Source organism: Bos taurus, chromosome 1 (genome assembly GCF_002263795.3).
Source record: "Bos taurus isolate L1 Dominette 01449 registration number 42190680 breed Hereford chromosome 1, ARS-UCD2.0, whole genome shotgun sequence".
Classification (NCBI taxonomy): domain Eukaryota; kingdom Metazoa; phylum Chordata; class Mammalia; order Artiodactyla; family Bovidae; genus Bos; species Bos taurus.
Window position 1 is genome coordinate 66,925,797 of NC_037328.1, and position 21,278 is coordinate 66,947,074.

Consider the following 21,278-nt stretch of genomic DNA (forward strand, 5'->3'; position numbering starts at 1 on the left):
CCTAACTTTTCATAGTTATAGTACTGTTCAACTCCAGAATTTCCACTTTGTTCTTCTTCAGAATTTCTGTCCCTTGATTGTTAGTATCTATTTGACACAGGTTGTCATCATATTTGACTTTTTTGATGAAGGTTTCCTTTGATTATTTGAATACATTTATAATGATAACTTCAAAGCCTATTTCTATTAAATCCAACATCTTTTCTCACAGGCAGTTTCTATTGTCTGTTTTTCCCAGTGTATCAGCCATATTTTCCTGGGCTTTGTTTTTGTTTGCACATCTTTTACCTTTTTACTGGGAACTCACCATCTTTTATAATACTATGTGGCAACTCTGAGTACACTCCTCCATCTATGAGGTTTTATATTTTTATCTGCTTACTTGTTTAGCAATTTGCTGTTTTATTTTAAAGAAGTCCACTTTCCCACCACACACACCCAGCCGCTTGGAATGTTAAACCTCTGACGTTGATCCTCAGTGGGGAAATAGCCTAGATATGCCCAAAGTCATCTTGCCCTAACAGTAATTTGTCAGGACTCTTTCTGTGACTACTCCCAGATATTAACCTCCACTAATTGCCAGCTGATCACTCTACTGTTTTTAAACAACAGCTTCAGGCACAAATTGTGCTACAGAGGAATCCAGTCAGATTCAGGCTCCTTTGAAGGAGTAGTTTCAAGTCAGTGTTTGACATTCACTGTCTCCAGAAAGGCCCCTTCCAGCTGTCTCTTATCCCAGGTTCTTGCTGGCAAACTCAATGGCCTGAAGTTTAGTTTGTATCTTCTTGAATCTATAAACGTCCCAACTGCCTTTGGGAGGCAGTTTTCACAAACAATCTCCACTGTTTGTGAAAGTACTCTTAGGTTTGAACTTCTCCAGCTCTACTGCAAATGAAGTCAGTTCCTTGAGGCAGAGATTAAGAGCTATGTTTTATGACCTGCTTCTCTCAGTTCAGTTCACTCAGTCATATCTGACTCTGCAACCCCATGGACTGCAGCACACCAGGCCTCCCTGTCCATCACCAACTCCTGGAGTTTACTCAAACTCATGTCCATTGAGTTAGTAATGCCATTCAACCACCTCATCGTCTGTGGTCCCCTTCTCCTCCAACCTATCCCCAAGCAAAATCTCTGAATAGAGGCTCTCAAGATGAGGATGTGGACAACAGCACATTTTTTGGAGTGACACCCATTTAAGAATTGAGTATTTGGTGGGGGACAGGTAGCAAACAGAGACTGTTTCTCCTGACATAGAGCTACCACTTTACAACCTACAGAAAGGGTAATCTATTCCCTAGCAGCTCTGTTACCAAGGTAACCCTTTATTCCACAAGTAGGGGCTAGACAGAAGGTAGCCCCCTACTTCTCCAACACATTTGCCCAAAACTTACCCTCAAGAGCAGGCATCTGGGGGTAGGATGAGAAATCCTGATATCCTGCTTCTCCTAGGAAGAAAACATTCCTTCCAGCAGAAGTTGCCCATTTACTGTATGCCCTAGGACCTATTTCCAAATCTCTAAGAAGTTGCTTTTTAATAGTTTTCCTCTGTTGTTCTAGTGACCAGGTCTGCAGAGTTCTTATGCTATCAGACTTAAAAGTCATAGTGACCAGGTCTGCAGAGTTCTTATGCTATCAGACTTAAAAGTCAAAGAAACAGTTATTTTTAAGATGATTTTGATGCAAGCCTGGTTTGAGAATCACTGATTGATAGTGTCCTATGTCACATCACCTATTTTACTTGAATCTCTTTAAAAAACAAAAAAGCGTACAGGGCAAGAATTATTATTCTCATCCTTTATAGGGAAGGATTCAGGAGGCTCACAGATAATTAAGGTCAAATAAGGTCATAAGGACGGGGCCTTAATCCAATAGTGTAGGTGTTCTTACCAGAGCAAGAGACACCAGAGACCTCTACCTACACCCACTGCCCCATGCTCAGACAAGAAGTTATATGAGCAAAGAGACAGAAGGTGACCATCTGCAAGTCAGGAAAAGAGGCCTTACCAGAAGCCAACCCTGTTGGAACCTTGATCCTAGACATGTAGCCTCCAGAACTGTGAGAAAATAAATTTCTGTTGTTTAAATCACCCAATCTGTGGTACTTTTTTAATGGCAGCCCAAGCAGACTAATACATATACCCAATGGTATTCTGTCAGATAGACTGAAAGACTGGTGCAATGCAGATGAGAATTTGCAAATAATTCTGAAGGAATCATAACTAATGGTGTTGATTCTTAAGGCAAGTAGCATTTTGGTTCTGAAATATCACAGGACAGCATAATATCAACAGTGCTGCAATGACATCCATATTAAAGAATCAGAAGTTTCAGGTTAAAGATATAGTAGTATAGAAACATGGCAAGATCCGGATAAAGTTTACAAGCAAAATCAATTAGATTTAAATAACTAGAAGCCTAGATTCAACATGGAGCTGGAAGGGCAAGCAATTAAGGAAAGGCAAAGTTGGGAACACAGCATACACATACAGAGAGAGAAAAAATGATAACATAAATGGAGCAGAAGGCGAACTGAACAACTGGGGAAGGTGGATGAAAGGTAAACAGGTGGGCTTTGTACATTTCATCTATAAGATTTAAATTATTTCAAAAAAATTTTAAGCTAGAAAAATTCTAAAGAGGAAAGAAATGGTCACACAAAACTTAATTATTCACTTGCTTTTTATTAAAGTGACATAAGAAGCAAGTCCAGAGAAGAGGTCTGGCACTGAAGCCCTACTTTCAAACTTACTTCTAAGCACCAAGATGTAGAGAAGATACTAAAACTCTGTGAATCTGGGTTTTCTTATTAGCACTATGGAGATCATACTTCATAAGGTGAAGAGAAGTAACATATGAAAGCATACTTCGATTGTCTGGCCCATATATAGATCACACCTGATATTTGTGTAATGAAATGGCTATAAATAGCTCTAAATGTTCAAAAAAAGATCTCATCTGACTAAACTGATCAGGGGTGGCTTCATAGACAAGATGGTGTTTCAGGAAGGCTGTGAGGCATAGATAGGACTACAGGAGCTAAAAGACAAAGACCCACAAAGGTGGAGACCTTAGAAAGAACAACCTTAGAAAGAATTGATAAGAATAGTAGTTAAGTCATGTTTCATTAGAGCAACTGTTCTTTAAAAGAAGTAAGTACACATGAGAAATGCAAAGGCCTCTTGGTTTTTTCTTTATTACTTCTTTGGTTAAATTTTGGTATCAAAGAACTCACAAATGACTCCAACATTCTGATAATTTCTACCATTCATATACTGCACCTGTGTCTTTGAATTTCAAAGCGTTAAAAAAAAGAAGAAGAAGAAAGAAATCCAAACACTATGAAAGGGTATAAAAAGAAAAATGAAAGTGTATCTCCCTCACTGTTTCTAAAGGTAGCCACTATCAAGTTTTCCATATATCTTTTCAAGAATTGGTTATACAAACACATACATACCCTTTCAGTTATTACTGTATACTGACAGAGCAATTCTATACCCAGTTTTGCACTCTGTGTCAACTTTCAACTTTCCTAGAGAGTTTTATCATTTTTAACAACAGAGTAATTTTTATAGCATAATAACTAGACCAGACACATCACTGACAATTAAGCCTGACTTCAACTTTCCAATGGGGCTTCCCTGATAGCTCAGTTGGTAAAGAATCCTCCTGCAATGCAGGAGATTCCGGTTAGATTTCTGGGTTGGGAATATCTGCTGGAGAAGGGATAGGCTACCCACTCCAGTATTCTTGGGCTTCCCTTGTGGCACAGCTGGTAAAGAATCCACCTGCAATGTGGGAGACCTGGGTTCAATCCCTGGGTTGGGAAGATCCCCTGGAGAAGGGAACAGCTACCCACTCCAGTATTCTGGCCTGGAGAACTCCATCGACTGTATAGTCCATAGAGTTGCAAAAAGTAGGACACAACTGTGAGCAACTTTCACTTCACTTCAATTTTCTATTACAAACAATGCTGTAACCAATATTCTCTCTCATGTATTTGTAATTATAGCCATAAATGAAATAAAAACAACGGAATCTCAAGGTTAAAAATATGTTCATTTAAAATTTTAATACTGTCAAAGTTCCCTCTAAAATACTGCACCAACGTACCAGTGAATGAGTGCAACAGTTCCCCACCACCATCACTTACCCAAGGCTGATTCAAAATTTTCCATATCTGACAGGATAACATGTGAAAAAAAAATGTTTCTCATGAACACTAGTTCCATAATACTCTCAGTTATATGCTTTTTTCACTTTCACTCACAAGTTATTCAGAGGTATGGTGATGAGATGGCATCAGCAGTCTGGTGCCTAAAGGAATGTTTGTTGTATATTCTTATGTTTTAAAATGTAATCTTTATTTCTAAAACAATAAATATTAACAGATAGACAATAATATAAAAGTTTTTCAGCATCCTCAGTCCATGTAAATCTGACACCAAAATATTGAGAATCTTTGGTTCAGATAATCTTCTCTGTCTTAAGAGGGGGAAAACAATCCTTTGATATTCAGACAGCATTCAATTCATAGATTAAGGAAACACATTTACAATACTGTATCTGTTTGGTCAGAAATTATGTATTTCCACTTAGCTCTTTTGTTACAATGATAAAAGTAATGTTTCCTTCCATTATATCCTAATTGGTCATTGTTTGTTTATAGGAAAATTACTCATTATTATATGTTCATTTTTTAAAGCCAGCCACTGAATTAAATCAGCTACTGAATTCTGTTTCTGATACTTTCAGATGACATTCTTGACACTGTTTTTTGGGTTTTTTTTTTTAAAGCTTATGTTTATTGGGGTATAATTTACATACAAACTGGAGAATTCTTAGAGAGATGGGAATACCAGACCACCTTACCTGCCTCCTGAGAAACCTGTATGCAGGTCAAGAAGCAACAGTTAGAACAGGACAGGGAACAACAGACTGGGAAAGGAGTACATCAAGGATGTATTTTTTTGTTTATTTAACTTATATGCAGGGAACATCATGCAAAATACAGGACTGGATGAAACACAAGCTAGAATCAAGACTGCCGGGAGCAACATCAATAACCTCAGACATGCACATGACACCACCGTTATGGCAGAAAGCGAAGAGGACTAAAGAGCCTCTTGATGAAGGTGAAAGAGGAGAGTGAAAAAGCTGGCTTAAAACTCAACATTCAAAAAACTAAGATCATGGCATCTGGTCCCATCACTTCATGGCACATAGATGGGGAAAACAATGGAAAAACAGTGAAAGACTTTATTTTCTTGGGCTCCAAAATCACTGCAGATGGTGACTGCAGCCACAAAATTAAAACACACTTGCTCCTTAGAAGGAAAGCTATGACAAACTGAGACAGTATATTAAAAAGCAGAGACACTACTTTGCCCACAAAGGTCCATATAGTCAAAGCTGTGGTTTTTCCAGTAGTCATGTATGGATATGTGAGTTGGACTATAAAGGCTGAGCATAGAAGAATTGATGTTTTCAAACTGTGGTATTGCAGAAGACTCTTGAGTCTCAATGGACGCTGAGTTTGAGCAAACTCCTGGAGGTAGTGGACAGGGAAGCCTGGCATGCTGCAGTCCATGGAGTCACAGAGAGTCAGCCACGACTGAGCAGCTGAACAACAGCAACAAAATTTACACACAGTAAAACCTGCTGTTTAAGTAAACATCATGACTATGAAGATGAGAACATTTTTCGCACCTACAAAAACTTCAGTCAGGTCCCTCAGTAATAAATCCACTTGCCCCAATCCCAAGCAAACTGTCCCTATAATTTTCATTTTCCAGAATGTAAAATAAATGGAGCCATACAAAATGTAGCATTTTGCATGTGGCTTCATTCACTTAGTATTAACTAATTTGAGCTACCTTCATATTGTTGTATTTATTAGTAACTGATTCATTTTATTGCTGAATTATATTCCATTGTATTTCACAATATGCTTATCTATTCACCAGTGATGGACATCTAGATTGCAGTTTGGGGTGATGATGAATAAACTACTATAAACATTCATATACAGCTTTTGCTTAGATCAGTGATTTCATCGTTCTTGGTTAAAACATAAGAGTGAGACTGCTGGGTCATACGGATCCACTGGAGAAGGAAATATAGTTTTCTTGGCTGTAAAATGGGGAAAAAAAAAAAAAGAAGGAAATGGCAACCCACTCCAGTATTCTTGCCTGGAAAATCCCATGGACAGGAGCCTGGCAGGCTACAGTCCATGGGATTGCAATAGTCGTACACGACTTAGCGACTAAACCACCACCATTTTAAGTATAAGTTTAACTTCACAAGAAATTGTCAAACTGCTTTCTACAGTGGCTATAATATCATGCATTTCTACCAGCAATTTATGATAGCTCCAGTTGTGTCATAGTAGAGATAGTTTTTAAAAAATCACATGTTAAGTACCAACCATCCATATCTATTTCATTAAAGTTAAAAACCTGAATGTGTGTTGAATTAGATCAAATGTCTTTTTGGCAGTTATTAAAATGGTCATTGTTTATCTCCTCTGACACATTAAATATGACGAGATATTAATACATTTCTTAACAATGATTGTTGACTCCTGGAATAAACACATTTGGTCACAGTGTATTATTCTTAATAATTATTAGTTTTCTTAAAAATGTCGGTATCCATACATGAGATTGATTATTTAATAAAATACCCTCCTCCCTCTTTGGGTGGATATTGTATTCACCACATGATTCCAGTTTTATGACATTCTGAAAGAGGCAAAACTATTTAAAAGATCAGCAGTTGCCAGGGGTTTAAGGGATGAATAGCAGAGTGCAAGAGGATTTTGGAGGCAGTGAACCTATTCTGTTGGATACTGTAACAGCTGATATATGTCATTTTACATTTGTCAAAACCCACACACAGAGTGTACAACTCCAAGAATGAACCTAAATGTAGCCTACTGGCTTTGGGTGATAATGATGCATCAATGTTCACTGGATTACAACCAATGTACCACTCTGGTGAAAATGTAAGTGGTAACGGACACTGTGTGTATATGGGGTAGGCAGTAGATGGGAACTCAGTAGTTTCCAATCAATTCTGCTGGGAACCTAAAATTGCTCTAATAGTCAACATTTTAAAAAAAAAATCAAGGATTTCTTTGCAAATGAAATAAATGAGACTGAGTTCTCTCTGAGCATGGGAATGAGGAGATTATATTTGCCGCGTGGGAGGTTTTTTGAAAAGCAGACACAACTGTCCTTTCAAAAATTTGAAGCAACAGGTCTGACAAACACCAGGTCTCTATTGCTGTTCTTTCTTTCAAAAATTACCAAGTGTATTCTGATACGCATCTGCATGCAACTGAAAATCTCCATAGTGGGAGCAAAAGTTTTACTGGAAACAGATGCAAAATAATTTTGTCTCCCTTATGGCTCAGGGGATAAAGAATTTGCCTGCAATGTAGGAGATCAGGGTTCAATCCCTGGGTCAGGAAGATCCCCTGGAGAAGGGAAGGGCAACCCACTCCAGTATTCCTGCCTGGAAAATCCCATGGACAGAGGAACCTGGTGGGCTACAGTCCATAGGGTCTCAAAGAGTCAGACACAACTTAGCGACTAACACTCTTTTCGTTTCAATGCAAAACACAACTGAAATGTAAGCTGCAGTTGGATTGAAGAAAGCTCAGGTAACAAAGAAGTGAAATCATTTCTATAGAGATTTATAATCAAATGAACATGTAATAGAATGAGAAAATTATCTTTATACTAAGCAAACATCTTTAGGATATTATCACCTAAGTGACTAATTTAAAAACTTAAGTTATTGTCAGTAACTTTGCACTCTCTCAGGAACCAGAAGCCTTTAAAGACATTATGCCCAATTTTCCTTGTTTTCTAGGAAAATAAAGCCCCAAAAGCAATAAAGTTAAAAGCAAGATGCAAAACTGGTGGTAAAACAGAAATGTACTCTTTCAAAATGAAATCTACCAATTTCCCCTTCATGTCTATTTAGTTAAAATAATCAAAATTTGCCTATTATTCCATCCAAAGTGTTTATCTATTCCTATCTATTCTCACTGCCACCAGTCTGATTTAGGTGCCTATCATACAGATAGATAACTTGTAGTTGTTCAGTTGCTAAGTCATGTCCAATTTTGTACAGCTGCATAACTGCAACAGCTCTCAACCACCCTTCCTTAACCTTAGACTGTTTGCTTTTTAATTCATCCTTCACACAGCTCTCAAATTAATCTTAACACTTTGTCACTGCATAATTTCAATGTCTAAGAACCTGTGCTCATGTATGGATCTGAGAGTTGGACTGTGAAGAAAGCTGAGCGCCGAAGAATTGATGCTTTTGAACTGTGGTGTTGGAGAAGACTCTCGAGAGCCCCTTGGACTGCAAGGAGATCCAACCAGTCCATCCTAAAGCAGATCAGTCCTGGGTGTTCATTGGAAGGACTGATGCTGAAGCTGAAACTCCAATATTTTGGCCACCTCATGCGAAGAGCTGACTCATTGGAAAAGACTCTGATGCTGGGAGGGATTGGGGGCAGGAGAAGGGGACGACAGAGGATGAGATGGTTGGATGGCATCACTGACTTGATGGACATGAGTTTGGGTGAATTCCGGGAGTTGGTGATGGACAGGGAGGCCTGGCGTGCTGTGATTCATGGGGTCGCAACGAGTCGGACACGACTAACTGAACTGAACTAAAGGACCTAGAATGAGTTTTTAGCACTTCTTAGATCAAATCTGAACTCCTTTGTCCTACAAGTTCCTTTGGCCTTGATTCATTCAATATTTTTTCCACTCTTCATCACCACTCTTCATCACCAATCTATACCCAAAACACACTGGGTGTAGATACATTTTTATTATATTGGTATACACTATATTCAGTACCCTGAGTCAATCCAAGCAGTCAATAAATCCCAAACACATGCTGCTGCTAAGTCACTTCAGTTGTATCTGACTCTGTGTGACCCCAAAGACAGCAACCCACCAGGCTCCCCAGTCCCTGGGATTCTCCAGGCAAGAACACTGGAGTGGGTTGCCATTTCCTTCTCCAATGCATGAAAGTGAAAAGTGAAAGTGAAGTCACTCAGTCGTGTCCGACTCTTAGCGACCCCATGGACTGCAGCCTACCAGGCTCCTCCATCCATGGGATTTGCCAGACAAGAGTACTGGAGTGGGGTGCCATTGCCTTCTCCAAAACACATGCTAACCACTGTAAATATTTAAAATTCACAATATTCTTTGTGCAACACTATAAAATGTTAGTATATTTAATTCCATTGTATAAATAAAGCATAATTTTATAAGAAAACATGACATGTACTTAATATTAAAAAACCAAAACTATAAGAAAGTAGGACTACAAAATAAACAAGTTGCAGATTTATAAATTTAACCATAAATGAATCTTAAGTATAAAAAATTTTCAGTTCATTGGTGAATATTTTTGGAATCTATTTTTTCATTAGAGAATGGAGAGGTGTGAGTTTGCATTCCAGAGTATATGCTCTCCCATTTGTAAGTATTTATTATTCATTTGTTGTCAACGTCTAGTCAAGTGGGTTTCCCTTGTGGCTCAGCTGGTAAAGAATCCACCTGCAATGCTGGAGACCTGGGTTCAATCCTTGGTTGGGAAGGCCCCTTGGAGAAGGGAAAGGCTACTCACTCCAGTATTCTGGCCTGGAGAATTCCATGGACTGTATGGTCCATGGAGTTGCAAAGAGTCGGACACAACTGAGTGATTTTCACTTCTAGAGTCAAGTAGTAACAGGTCCCTTAAAAATATTTTAATAAAAATTAGGAAAGAAAAATGAAATTTAAAATATCCTACCCATATCTTCCCTGTAAAATCATTAGAGGATCTTATTTTAGTGACAACATTCTTGTGTTCAATGGGGGCAAGTTTTGAAAAAACCCTGCAATAAGTCTCTTCTGGGAGAAGTCAATGCTACAAATACAATTCTTAGCTGCTTATCTTTGATTACATCTTACAGTTTCAACCCTATTAATCTAATAGAAATCCATCCTTTCTTTCATGTCTCAGCTTCAGACCTTCTTTAACTGAGACGTTTACTATAACCTTCGACCTTCCAGTATCTATGGGTTCCCATTGTGCAAGGCTCTATGAAGACATTCTCAATATCCAAACATTTAAAGGAAAATATTTACCAAAGATTTTGGGAATTTACACCCCAAGACTTAGTAATTCCACTTTTGGAATGTACCCAAAGGAAATAAAATCAATATTATATATAAGAATGATGACAGCAGAATGACTGATACTTGAAAACTTGTAAACCTAAAAATTCCAAAATGAGGGCTTGACTATGAGACATAATCATAATATACTGGGAAATAAGAAAAAGAGAATATTAACACATGAAGAATCTGGGTGGTGGGAACAAAACCCCAATCTGTACCATTCTCTGTATTTTTAAAAATATTTCATAACATAAAAATCTTAAATGGAAATTAATATTCTTTTATCTTCCAAATTTTCTATAGTAGGTAATATACTAACTATACAATAAGAAAAACTTTCAAAAAGTAAAGGTGGAAACATATAATTTACTACAATAAGGCTTCCCAGCCTAACTAAAACATTAAATTTCCTTACTTTTGGCTAGAACTTAATCAACATGTTGCTATTTCATCAAATTCTTTACCATCTGAGACACCAGGGAAGCCCTCTGGTTGAATACTTCAGGTCTTTATGAACAGTGAAAACTTCCTCTTCCCTTATAAGTTAGATTTTTTTTTAACAGAAATCTTTCCCCAAAAAAGCCATAAAGGACTCCTTCATGGGAGCAGGGGGGACTTGTGTTTATCCAATTCATATTCATTACTGATTTTAATATATCTGCTATGTATACACTTAAAAGTGTTCTCATAAATTTAAATTAAGATTTATCACTTTAGGATGTATGTGCTTTCCTCCCAAAACATATTAACATCTTAATGCTCAGAAATTTAATTTTATTCAACACTAAAGTACTGATTATACAACACTCAAATACCATGGAGAGAATGAAGGGACCAGAAGATAAAGAGTTTAAGAAATAAAATGATAGATTTGGTAGACTCATCCATACCAAAATAATAACTTTTTTTAAAAAAGGATGAACTACAAAGATAGAACACAAAAAGAGAGCATCAAAGGTCACAGATGAGATGTCAAAAACTTTTTAGAAGCCTTAAAACAGGTGATCTAATATTTTACTAGTGAAGTGGCGAATTCTGAAGCCTAAGCACCTGTATTACTTTGCTAGCATGTGAGATGAGTGCAACTGTGCAGTAGTTTGAACGTTCTTTGGCACTGCCTTTCTTGGGGATAAAAACTGATCTTTTGCAGTCCAAGATAGGCTTCAACAGCACATGAACCAAGAACTTTCAGATGTTCAAGGTGGATTCAGAAAAGGCAGTGGAACCAGAGATCAAATTGCCAACATCCACTGGATCATAGAAAAAGCAAGAGAGTTCCAGAAAAACACCCACTTCTGCTTTATTAACTACGCTAAAGCCTTTGACTGTGAAAACTGTAAAAAGTTCTTAGATATGGGAATACCAGACCACCTTACCTGCCGCCTGAGAAATGTGTATGCAGGCCAAGAAGCAACAGTTAGAATCAGACATGGAACAATGGACTGGTATACAGATTGGGAAAGGAGTATGTCAAGCCTATATACTGTCACCCTGCGTATTTAACTTATATGCAGAGTACACCATGCGAAATGCTATGCTGGAAGAAGCACAAGCTAGAATCAAAAAGATTGCCAGAAGTATCAATAACCTCAGATATGAAGACGACACTACCCTAATAGCAGAAAGCAAAGAGAAACTAAAGAGCCTCTTGATGAAGGTGAAAGAGGAGAGTGAAAAAGCTGGCTGAAAACTCAGCATTCAAAAAACTAAGATCATGGCATCCAGTCCCATCACTTCATGGCAAATAGACGGGAAAACAATGGAAACAGTGACAGATTTTCTTGGACTCCAAAATCACTGCAGATGATGACTGCAGCCATGAAACTAAAAGATGCTTGCTCCTTGGAAGAAAAGCTATGACCAACCTAGACAGCATATTAAAAAACAGAGACATTACTTTGCCAACAAAGGTCCGTCTAGTCAAAGCTATGTTTTTTTCTAGTCATGGTTCTAGTTGGACCATAAAGAAAGCTGACCATGGAAGAATTGACACTTTTCAACTGTGGTGTCGGAGAAGACTTGAGAGTCCCTTGGACTGCAGGGAGATCAAACCAGTCAATCCTAAAGAAAATCAGTTCTGATTATTCATTGGAAGGACTGATGCTAAAGCTCCAATAACTTTGGCCACCTGATACAAAAAAATAACTCACTGGAAAAGACCCTGATGCTGGGCAAGATTGAGGGCAGGAGGAGTAGGAGACGACAGAGGATGAGATGGTTGGATGGCATCACTGACTCAATGGACGAGTTTGAGCAAGCTCTGGGAGTTGGGTGATGGACAGGGAAGCCTGGTGTGCTGCAGTCCATGGGGTCACATGACTGAGCTACTGAACTGAACTGAAGCACCTCTAAGAAGCTGATTCATACAGCCCATAAGCAGGAGGTTTCAGAGACAGGAGGCCCCCGCAGGCATTTCTAAAGGTAGAATGAGGTGCTGTGTTCAGTCACTAGTCGTGTTCAACTCTTCGCAATCCCATGGACTGCAGCTAGTCAGATACCTGTGTCCGTGAAATTTTCCAGGCACGAATACTGGAGTGGGTTGCCATTTCCTACTCCAGGGGATCTTCCTGACCCAGGGATTGAACCTGTATCTCCTGCACTGGCAGGCAAATTCTTTACCACTCTGCCACCTGGAAAGCCCCATATCTATCAAAAAATAGAAAGATATCATAACAACGAGCTCTAAGAAATTAAAATATGAACAGGAATTTAAAATTCAATAGAAGGGTTGGAAGGTAACATTTTAAAAAAAATCTCTCAAGAAACACAACAAAAAGACTAAGTGATGGAAAATAGGAAGGAAAAGAAAAATTTTTTTAAATGACCAAAAAATTCTAATACCCAAATAAAGCAAATCCCGAGAGACAAAAAATCAAATAAGCAAGAGATTATCAAAGAAACAATGCATCAAATTTAGAATATTCATTCAATAAAAGATACCATGGACAAAACCAACAGAAAAATGACAGGCCAAGAGAAGGTATTTTTCAATCCTATAACCAATAAATCTCCACAAGGAACTCCTGCAAACCAAAAAGAAAGACAGGAAGGGGAGTTCCCTGGTGGCCTAATGGTTAGGATTCTAGGCTTTCAATGCCCTGGCCTGGGTTTAATCCTTGTTTGGAAAACTAAGATTCTGCAAGCTGCATAGAAGGGTGCAGCCAAAACAAAAAAGAAAAGAAAACCCAAAAGAAAGATAGACAAAGGACAAAACAGACAATCAACAAAAGGGAAAACCTGAATGGATATGAGATGCTCAAATTCATTAATTATCAGAGAATGTAAATTAAAACAAGACATCATTTTATACCTGATTTGCAAAAAGAAAGAAGTTGGATAAAACCAAATACTGGCAAAGATACAGGCAGACAAGAAGCCTCCTCACTGCCAGAAGGCACATAAGCTAGTCCTCCTATTCTATAACCCAAGAATCCCACTCCTGGCCATATATCCCAGAGAACTTCTCACACAGATCCATAAGGAAGTACAAATAAGAGTATATTTACCACAGTGTACTTGTGATGCCAGAAAGGCAACTCAGGTGTCAGTGATTAGGGAATGAGAAGTAAAATGTGGTATGTGCATATTATGGAATTCTACATTACACAGAATTATATGTACACACAAAACAAAAAGGTCTCCAAAACAATGCTGAGTAAAAACAGTAAGAAGCCAAACAAGGCCCATAACACAATACAAAAACTAAATATACATACATACAACACAATACATATTTCATGATTCATATATAATCAAGGAATATATCAGCCATAATGCAGTGGGTACCTACTAGAAAAGGTAATGGAAGTAGGGCTCAGAAATGAAAGAGGACTGTTATAGTCTGATGATGGTGTCCAAAAATGGGAAGCATAGTTAAGCGTAACTCTTTTTACCTAAAGCCCTAATAATAATAATTAATTTCCCAAAACTAAAGGACACAAATCCCCAGCTTGTAAGGACCCACTGAGTGCCCTTAAAAAAAAAAAAAAAAATCTAGACACATCATGGAATTTCTGGGGTTTAAAATAAAACTCTAAAAGCTTCTGGAGATTGGGAAAAAGGCAGGGAAGGTCACATATAAATGAAGAGTAAGAATGGCTATGGATTTCAATGGCAACATTAGAATGCAGAAAACAATGAAACTATGACTTCCAAACTTTTTAAGCCTGGATTTTTATATTCAGACAAATGATTGATGAAATGTACAGGTAAAATAAAGATTTTTTTTCAGCCATGCAAGATCTTAAAAACATAAAGTTTTTGCTTCCCAGGTACCCTTTCTCTGGAAGTGAAAAAAAAACAAACATGGAAAACAGGAGATCCAATATCAGAGCAAAAATTTTAAGGTGACATAAAGAGAAGTTTCAGGGTGACAGCTGTGCAATAAGCCTAGAAAGTAATCAGTCCAGATTGCTTTAAAAGGATAGAAGGTTCTAGGACAGCTGTCTCAAAATGGAAAAGGGAAAATAGGTATTACTCCTGGAAAAACAAATACTGGTTAAAAGAATAAATGATATCATAATATACTGCATTGTCCTGCTATAGTTATTTACATAGTTATAACTAAACGCTGACTTAATAAACATCTAAATAAATATATTTAAAGGATAAGTGTAAATGTGGAAAGTCAATAGATAATGTCTAAAACTGCTGTATCGAGAAACAGCAATAGAAGCAAGTTATTTATAAATATCAAAGAGGAAACAGCTAAAAGAAATAAATAAGTAGCCTCTAAAGTGTAAAGGCTGGGACAGGGAACGGTTGTTTTACAGATACTATTCTAATTTAAAAATTGTATTTTTATTGCCAGTAAAGCAAGGAATTCCAATGGCCTTTCAGCTTTTAGTAAATTAGATCTTCACAGTATTATTTCTTGGTGTTAAACTATATCTAGTTTGAGGAGCAGAAGACTGAACTGCAAACCAAAACAAAATCAAGCTTTAACAATTGATGAGAACATAGTACAAATAGCCCTGTAATTGAATCCCAGCTCCACCACTTAACTCCGTGAAGTAGGACAAGTTACTTAACCATCCTCTACATGTAACCACCTTCTCAATGTGGTTTTGCAAGGATAATCAGGTGAAAACACCTGATGTAGTACTTGACCCATCAACAGATGTTAGAGCAACTTTTGCTTGTCTTTCTGCTCCCTAGCTAAAAACCCCCATTTTGACCCCAAGCTGCCTTACTGGTCACAGAATACAAAGACTCATGGACAACTCAGCACATATCCCTCCTCACACTGAAAAATCAATCATGATGAGTAAGCAGACTTATCTTTGTATATGAAGTGCAGCATATTCTTATTATGTGAAGGAGATTATCCTCATTATCCACATTTTGGATTATTGCCTGCTTTCAAACACTGTTCCAATTAGTCTAATACATTCGATCAGAACCATTTTATCACTAAGGTCTGTTGTGTAGGAGCATTATCAACTTCAAAAACAAACAAACAAAAAATTGTATGTTCCATCAGTCTTCATCCCTGCTCTGTCACTGCAAAGACTTAAAAATTTTCTAATGAAGGTCCTATCTGGCTCCCAGCTGGCTTGGGGCCACCTCCTGCTTACTGCAGCAAGAATAGAGTGAAATCAGCCCCAATCAGCTAATTGAATTGTTTACCATTTTCAATGTTTTCTTCCATTATTACGGCTGAATTCAGAATACCCTGCAAAATACAAAAACCTTAAAGAGAGTTAACAGGGAATTATCTTTATCATTATGTCAGTCACTTTTACTTGCATGGCCAAAAGTCTTAATTGATTTTATACAAAGCATACATACTTCTGGAAACAATCTGACAGACTTAAATTCATAAATCATCAAGACTTTATCATTAATTCAACAAACATTATGCTAACATACTGTAGATAAAATAAATAAACCCTACTCTCAAATGAGAGGGAAAAGGTAAAAATAAAATTGAGAGCAACAGAGAACAAGTAGTCCAGGAAACAACTGAGAGCAGCAATTCCAGACTATCTGGTATAGTTTATAACACAGCTAAAGCAAAGGAAAATTAGTAAAATTACCAAAGCTGAACACAGCCCTGAGCCTTCTAACAGCCAAAGTATAAAGAGAAACAGGATGGCTTACAAATAGAAATGATCTAATAAAAGCAGTCATTTAATTTTTTTTTTTTTAAAGCAAAGAAAGAAAACAAAAAGGCCTGTCACTGAGGGCTTAAAAGAACTTCTCTTTAAGGTTTATACTTTATAAGTATCAGTAAATAAATTATAAACAGTGTCTTGGGTAGCAAGGAAGAGTTTTTTCATGTTCCTTTTCTCATGTCCCAATCCTAGATAAAAGTCAAAGTACAAAATATTAATTCACAGTTCTGTGAAGGAATTTCTATAAGGATCTAAAGTAACATAATGCAAGTACACTGACTTCAGGTGAAGTGTTAATTTCTATCATTTAGCTTAGTCTAGGTTTTCAAAAATGCATGTTTTGCTTCTCTACCAGACTGTAAACACTCAAGGCTTACGTTTGATTCCATTTGAACTTCCTTTGCTTTTTAGTACAGCTCCCGCTCAATTATAATGACCAATAAAATGTTACACAGTCAATATTTATAGTCATTATCTGTTAGTCTTCTCTGCAACACTATACATTCCATGAGGACAGGAACAATGTCTTGATCACATCCACATCCCCAGTCTCTAAGCATATGAATGGACCAAAAACAGAAAACACAACCAATAAGTATGAAAGGAGAGTAGAAATAATTCCTAAAATGGCAGTGATTCTGATTCCAACAAGAGCTGGAACACCTAGGCAAGTTACTTAACTTCTCTAACCCTCAAAGCTTTAATCTGTAGAAAAGGAAAAAAAAGACACTTCAGAGTTCTGTAAGCATTAAACCTTTTACTCTACAGAAAGTATTCAGCACAGTATCTGGAAAAAAGCTCATTAAAAGTTACCCCTTTAACTTCTCTCAAGTTCTCCAACTAAAAATCCGGTGTTAAACACAACAGTGCCATCAAAGAATAAATTATTTCAGTAAAAGTACAACGGAGTTCATCCTTCCTTTCCTTTGAAGTTGAAATTTCATCTCTTCAATCTTTAAAATGGAAGAGGAATAGCTTGTGAATTACTTTCAAAATATCACAAACGCAAGAACAAGGGGAAAATGTCAACAATGAGCCCTGAAGTAACACGAAGGGGGAAAAATCACTTACTCATCTACTGTTAAGAAACAGGTTTTTAAGGAAGTGTTTATTAAAGGAAAAGAGGACTGAAAAAGTTAGAAATGTTATTTAATAGTACGCTTAGAAAAAATTACTTCCAAATTGTTTATTCAGAATTTAAACCTTAAAAATCCAATTATCTTGACATCGTTTGCTTAAAAGCGGAACATTAAATACTTCCATTCAAACCGAAAATATTCCTTCATGACGGCTTCCCGGACTCCAGTCATCCTTCAGTTCTCTCCTCCCATTCTGAGCTTCCCTCGCATCACCACTGACACACGCTGTGTGCAGACTAAGTTCTGTCATTCCTATAATTACCACACCCCTGTCAGCCGCTTCAGGCCCATGTTGTTATGACATCTGTAAACTGCAGTCGCCCGTCTCCACTCCCCCGCCCCCCCCACCCCGCCCCAAACCTCCGGCTCTGGCTGTAACTTGTCAATTTCCGAGACCTGACCGTTCCCTACTGCCTCAGTTACGGTTTTTACACACACCCCCACCCCCTGCTCTCACCTGCCTCAGTCACGCACACTCTGCGCAGCCCACCCCCGCCCCCCCGCCCGTCTGTGTGGGGCCGCGGCGCTGGCTCCGCGCTGCCTCCTCGGCTCCGCGCTGCCTCCTCGCCGCCCCGCAGCCTCTGCGCCCCGCAGTCCCCGGCGCCGCTAACAGCCCGGCTGCCGCGCCAGCCCGCCCCGCCCCGCCTCGCCTCCACCGGCGTTCCCGATGGCGAACACACCAGCGCTCCCCACCCCCACCGTCCCCTCCGCCTGCCGCGCGGCCGTTAGGACAACCGGGCCGTGACGCACGGACGCGCCGCGAGTGCCCAGGCCCAGGAACCCGAGCTCGAGCACAGTCGGCGGCCCGCCCTCGCCGCGGGGCCTCTCCCGGGTCCCGCCGAGGACTGCCGGATCCGCCGGCGGGAGGGGGAGGGGTCGGGGGCCGCCACAGCCCCGCACTCACCAGGTTCAAGGCAACCGATCCCGGTGCCACTTCTGGGATGAGCCTCCGCCTCGCTCGCTCGCCTGCCGTGCGTCTTCTACACAACCTCGAAAGAGTTGGCTCTCTCTCCGCGCCGCTCACCAGGCCTTGCTCGTCGCCTCCGCCGCCGCGCACCAAGCACAGCTAGACCTAGCTCAGCCGGCGTTCGCAGTGCGCCTGCGCGCGGGGGCCGGGCCGCGCACTTGCGCGTGCCTCACCACCACCCTGCTGCAGAGGCTGCCGGGAGATGTAGTCTTTCAACTCTTTCTCTGGAGGCTCTGGCGGTTAGCTGGGAACCAGTGGAAAGTCCGGAGTCCGGGAGAAGGTCCGATCGAAAAGTTTGGCAGTTAATGACAAGGGTTGGAGAGTCATGCTGGAGTGACAATGAAACGGTAGTTCTTAGGCTGAATTGCAAAGTTATATCTTGTCTTCGAAGCTCTTCCAGGGCGGCGGGTCGATCTTCGCTCACCTCTGTCTATATGCACGTTTATTGAATTAATAATGGAATGAATGAAGGCTGAGGGATTTTTACAAGAGTTATAAGTCAGCGCCTCATGGCTAAGGCGTTCATGTGCAGCACGTTTGTGAAAACTTATGGGTATATCCTTTTTGGTTTTGTCCCGTCCTCTTTGCCTGGTAATGCACTGAGCAGTACCAGAATTCATTAAGGAATTAAATGAAACATGAATGCTGGCTTTACTCTCAACAAATACTCTCCAACGAAAATTTGGGGCAAATAATTATTACTGTTAAATTTGACGGAATTCTCTTTGGGGGATTCTTTTTGAGCAGTGGCTTCTAAAGAAAGACTGAAAGCAGCCAAGCAGATGTCACAGAATATGAAGTCTCACATATAACAATTTATCAAATCAACCTAAAACACACACGGAGAAGCAGGGTGAAAGAAATGGGGTAAGTCTGTAACATTAGAGCGGGAGAGAGGACCATACTATGCAGTGTTCATTTGTCCTGGATGTCTTTCTGCCACATCAGTATTTCCCACTAAAGGTGTGTTTTCTAGGATGTGTTGAGTTCCATCAAGGGCCCTGGTGAAAGGGAATGTGTTCTAAGAGAGAGACTTGGCCCGGGGTTGCAAAAGAGTCAGACACGACTTAGCCACTAAACAATAACAAATGTCTCACCACAGCGGAGCTGAGGACAGATCACTTTATTCCAATCAGGAGCTAATATTAATATTATTCAGAGCTGGAGTTTAGGGTCTGTGAAAACTAGTTTCTTTCCAGTTCACCCTTTCTCCTAGTTAGGGTATCCCATGAGGGTCCTGACCAAAAGTCTGGAGTATTTACTAGGGCCACTCTTCCTTTTCAGGGCTTCCCTGATAGCTCAGTTGGTAAAGAATCCTCCTGCAATGCAGGAGACCCCTGTTTGATTCCTGGGGCAGGAAGATCTGCTGAAGGAGGGATAGGCTACCCACTCCAGTATTCTTGGGCTTCCCTGGTGGCTCCGCTGGTAAAGAATCTGCCTGCAATGTGGGAGACCTGAGTTCAATCCCTGGGTTGGGAAGATCCCCTGGAAAACAGAAAGGCTACCCACTCCAGTATTCTGGCCTGGAGAATTGCAGGGTCACAAAGAGTCAAATGTGACTTTCACTTCACTCTTCCTTTTGATTCAGGCTCTTCAACCCCATGAGACAGCCAAAAACTCTACACAGTTTTTCAGCCACTGCTTTCAGAATTAGCAATAACTTCAGGTGGAAAGATAATGGCAAATATCATGCTCACTTCTGATGGGTTCCCTTTCCTTTCTTCCAGATCTTGGATCTACAAGTTCTGACTGCTGTGGTAAGCTCCTCAGTGCCTTAATGTTTATTATATTTTGCCCAGCTGTAATCAGTGGTGGGAAGACTTGTTCAAGATAACAGTAGTCCATTGCTGAAGCAGAATTCCTATAAATATGTTACTTTTACAAAAATGTTATTGTACCATACATAGTGTTTTGCTAGCTAATGTCTCTCTGACTAAATCTTTTTGTATTTAAAAATTTTTTATGTTTACATTATAGAACAATGGTTTTGCTATTACAAACAATGCTGTTATGAATGTTCTTGTATGTATCTTCATGGGTACAGGGAAAATGCTAGATCCTAAGACACTGCATCTTAAACTTTACTAGATGTGGTAGGCAGAATTCTAACATGGCCCCCATAGTCTTTGCCCCTTGCTTTTGCCCTGCCTTTTGAGTGTGGGCAGGACCTATGACTTACTTCTGGCCAATAGAATATGGTAAAAATGATTACATTGCATTATATGTCACTATCTTAGCTGACTGGAGCTAGACACACTGCTACTGGCCTTTGAAGAAGCAAGCTTTCATGTTTCAAGCTTTCATGAACTGCCTATGGAGAGGGCCTAGTGGCAGGGCAGTGTAGATGGTTTCTAGAACCTGGGTGCAACAGTCAGAAGCCTCAACACTTCAGCCACAAGGAAATGAATTCTGCCAACAATCTGAAAGAGCTTAGAAGTGGATTCTTTCCCAATCAAGCCTCCAGAGGAGAAGACAACATAACACCTTGATTGCAACTTTGTGAGACCTTGAATAGAGGAAACAGTTCAAGTGTGCCTGTAACCCTAGCTCACAGAAACTGTTAGATAATAAATGTGTTTTAAGACACTGCGTTTCTGATAATTGTTCCATAGCAATGTAAAACTAATATACTAGATATTGTCCAATTACTTCACAAGTGGTTATGCCTACTTCTACTCCACAAGCAGTGTGGAGTAAAATTCTCTTTTCTGAACATGACTAATTAAGAAAATAATTTGAGAAAGAATACAATTTTTCATAACAATATTTTTGTTTCTGTCTGGTTTGGCAACTTATTTTAACTTTTTTTAGAAACTCTTGCATATTCAAATTTTGTAAGCTATATTATAGCTCCAAAATC

At 39.3% G+C, this 21,278-nt stretch overlaps 1 protein-coding gene across 2 annotated transcripts in view; it reads right to left on the reverse strand.

The window, feature by feature from the left end:
- Nucleotides 1–18,554, reverse strand: part of KPNA1 (karyopherin subunit alpha 1) — a 71,140-nt gene extending 52,586 nt beyond the window's left edge. The window contains exon 1 of one of the 2 annotated variants that reach the window (XM_015471547.3): nt 18,356–18,554. The gene's annotated coding sequence lies outside the window, so the exon portion shown is untranslated. 2 annotated transcript variants of the gene reach the window in all.
- Nucleotides 18,555–21,278: the final 2,724 nt, after the last annotated feature.